The sequence below is a fragment of the Abramis brama genome, assembly GCF_963993115.1.
Source record: "Abramis brama genome assembly, chromosome: 3".
In the NCBI taxonomy this organism is placed as follows: domain Eukaryota; kingdom Metazoa; phylum Chordata; class Actinopteri; order Cypriniformes; family Leuciscidae; genus Abramis; species Abramis brama.
The window spans coordinates 49,593,966-49,597,685 of record NC_139965.1 but is presented as its reverse complement, the minus strand read 5'-3'; the positions used below and the strand labels follow the sequence as shown (position 1 = coordinate 49,597,685).

At 36.3% G+C, this 3,720-nt stretch overlaps 1 long non-coding RNA gene across 1 annotated transcript; it reads left to right on the top strand.

The window, feature by feature from the left end:
• The first annotated feature begins 275 nt into the window (after window positions 1–275).
• Window positions 276–1,098, top strand: LOC311078809. Its single transcript, XR_014605284.1, has 3 exons — window positions 276–393; window positions 505–781; window positions 863–1,098. It is a non-coding gene; the product is annotated as an uncharacterized lncRNA (long non-coding RNA).
• Window positions 1,099–3,720: the final 2,622 nt, after the last annotated feature.

Sequence of the window (3,720 nt, the reverse complement as noted above, 5' to 3'; positions counted from 1 at the left end):
AACAAGGCATCCACTGCCCTAGGTTTTTTTCCTTCAGTCTGTGGAGAGACATGGGTTTCCATTGAGGTAAGACAACTTACATCATGAGTGTGTATGAATGCTTTGTTACCTCCAGTAATGATTGCTGCTTTTGTGAACGTCACTTTGGATAAAAGCGTAAGCTAAATGTAAATGATTGTTGTTGTTGTCCCTGCTTGTTTAAACATGGTTAACATAAGTTTTTTAAATACTTTTAGGTTTCTTTTCTAAAATACCTTGTCATATTTATTTTTTTGCATTTAGAGTTCGAGGAGACCAAGGAGTTGAAAATATAGAGATTGCCAGATGTATGTTTTCTGTGCGAGGTTGTGGCAGGGGAAGCTACATCTCAGGAAAAAGCGTGCATAACCAGCGGTAAGCAGCAAGATAAATTAGTTAAAGCTTGATATGAATTTTAAAATGTTCTGTTTCTAAGAATGATGATTTGTGTTCAACATTACACACTGTTTTCTCTTCCATTTTTAGCATTGAGCGCCTTTGGCGTGACGCATGGATGGCAGTTACAAACATCTATTATGATGTTTTGCACAGCCTTGAAGAGGAAGGATTACTAGAGCCAACCAACAGCCTTCACCTCTTTTGTTGTCAGTTTGTGTTCCTGCCTCGTCTCCAGGCCAGCCTTGACTCCTTTACTAGTGGGTGGAATAACCATCCTCTCTGCACAGAGAGTAATCGAAGCCCAGACCAGTTGTGGAAAATTGTATTCCTGCAAAACCCTGTCACTCCTCCAGTCCTATCTGAGGTATTTTAAGAATTTGTGTCTTTTAATGTATGTAATGTTTTCATGCCCCAATGTCCATAAACTATTACCAACTTTTAACAGATTGCACAAGACGACAACTCTGACTGGGACACAGACAGTATCTCTGACCAGCCGTGGACAGGAATTGTAGTTCCTCCAGTCGAATGCCCCTTAACTGAAGAACTTAAGGCCCAAATTCAAACTTTTTTTTAACCCAACCGCACACTCTCAAAACTATGGAAGAGACAAGTATTTAGAAGTTTTAAATTTTGTGCTGCTTCATTCTTAATTTACACTAAATCAATCATTGAAATGACTAGTGACCAAATGATCCATTTAGAAGCAAATTAACATCCAATTCAATAAAAAACAAACTTAAGTTGACATTGCATGCTTGTTTTATTTTCTGTATTGGCTATATTTAAAGAAGAAAAAGACTTGTATAACAACTCGTGTTCTCTTAACACATGCATTAAGATATAAAATTTTACAATATGTAACACGTTGTGTTCTCTACACATACACAGTAAATTTCAAAACCATAAGAACATTTACCAATGTATAAAAGGTTTTTTTCCTGAACATGTACAATTCCATACATTTAGTAGCATTTTAAATTCTGTTAAAACCGTTGTCAAACTGAATGGCTTGCAACATGACTGATTTAAAAGAACTGTAGTCACCCATGTGTACTGTGGGAAATGTAATTTTTCTGGCACAGGCACTTACAACTGGGAAGCATATTTTATGTTCTGGCATCCTCTGCATACACTCATGGTCAAAATGAAGAGAAATTTTGAATTCTTTAAGTTCTGACATTAGAAGAGGTTTGTGTCCCTGGCCAGTGAGCCATTGCATAACACCGGGGACAGTTAAGGGCAGGATGTCTCCATCAGGGTTATCCTCTACAAGCAAAATAACTTGTTATCTCTAGGGTTGGTATTATCTGAATTAGATCAATTACATTTTAACATTAATTTGTGTAATCTGCAGTTTTTTTTAACAATATTTATACTAAATCAACTCCGTCAGTTCATACATACCACAGCTTTCAATTTCTTGGAGAAAGTCTTGCAGAAAGTTGATTATAGCTGTTTCATAAGTCTCTCGTACTGATCCCTTCTCCGACATTTTCGGAAGAATGTTCTGCATGATGAAGTCTGCATCAGCCTGTGGAAAAAAAAAAAAACCAACCATCCATTTTCAGGTACATATACACATATGCATTTGGCTTTTATCCAAAGCTACTTTATTACTATAATAACATTTGTTTTAAGTATGTGCAATCCCTGAGATCGAACCCAAGCCCTTGGGCTATGCTAGCACTGTTATCTAACCAATAAGCTACAGGAAACCATTACTGAGGTATTAAGAGCAATCCATTTTCTACTATTATTTTTTGTAAGGAACAAGTGTTTGACAATTATTTTTTAACTTGGCAAATAATAATTTTCCTATATATAATATTCCTAAAATGAAACCATTTCTAAAATGAAATACAAGATGCATTTTTTTTCCAGTTATTGATACCTTATCATCATCCACCACATCAGGGACAAAGAACTGGTGGCAAAGTCCTGAATGGTTTTCCAGGATGTCCACAAAATTGTAGACTTCAAGACCTTTTTGGATTTGCTTCAACAAAGGGACCAAACGTAGAGTTGCATGCAGCACAATTGATCTGAAAAAAGAACCAGGAAATTATTGCATAATATAGACAGTGTTGTGGCTAATCAGTATATCTGGTAGGCAGCAAAATTAAAACCGTTTGCAAGGTTTCAAATGTAAAGAAGTTATAAGACTTTTTCTGACCTTATTATGGCATCTTTGTTCTCAGGTTTAATGGCCCCAGTAAAACCACAGTTAATTATTTGATCATTCCATGCAGAGAGATCGGTTTCTTGTTCCTCGACCTGAAAACACATAAACTGTGGCAAATGGTGTGCTTGCGAAGAAATAAAGCTTTTATGAAATCAGATTTTATTTGGAAAAAAATTACTACCTTTTTAATCAAATTATAAAGTTCAGCATCATCCACATCATCTATAGTGAGAGTTGATTCATCCAAGTCTCCAGATGAGAGATAATCAAAGCACCACGGCCTCAAGAAACGGGGGGCAGGCCCACCCTGAGCAAGACTAACAGAAAACACTTCTCCAGCAGTCCTGAAAGAAAGAATACAAAGTAATATTTAGTTGTATGCAAAAATGACAACTGACATGTAACTACAATGTAAAATATTACTAACCTAAAAAATCCCTTCTCCAGATTACTTAGGGAGTAGATGGGGCTCTTCCCTCTCTGGTGTCCTCTATGCTCAAAGAGGTGTTTCTCAATCTCACCAATCAAATCTACAAACAAATATACAAATGTACATGTTAAAAAAGAATGTTATTTACTACATTGTACAATTATAAGCACATTAAAACATACCAAATCTCATAATGACACATGTGGTAACTGTTTATTGTTTTTCTAAACTTTAAATTGTTACGATGAATATAAAAACCTAATAAGGCGATTGTGAACCTGACTTGCCTGAAAGAAATTCCTTACGAATGGCACCTGTGTCAACACCTGCTTCCCCCAAAAATGTTACACGCAAAGTATTGCCCGGGGTTCCTCTCTTTTGTCTTTGCCACTGCACCATAGCTCTTTGATAGAAGTCAGTTCGAGAAACACAGATCTTGAAATCCTTGCTGTCATCTACCCTACTTGCCAACAAACGCAATATATCATCTGGACTATAAAAACAGGAAAAAAAGATTAGTAAAGAATTCTGATGTCTCAGGGTTGTTAAAATGTAATAAATAGACTGTACCATTTCATGTCTGGGCCTTGGTTTTGCTGTACTGGTGTGCCACACGGAGGACTGCTCTCACAATCCAGTGTCTGTAATTATACTGAGTATATACCCAATGGTTAGATTGACTTCTTAT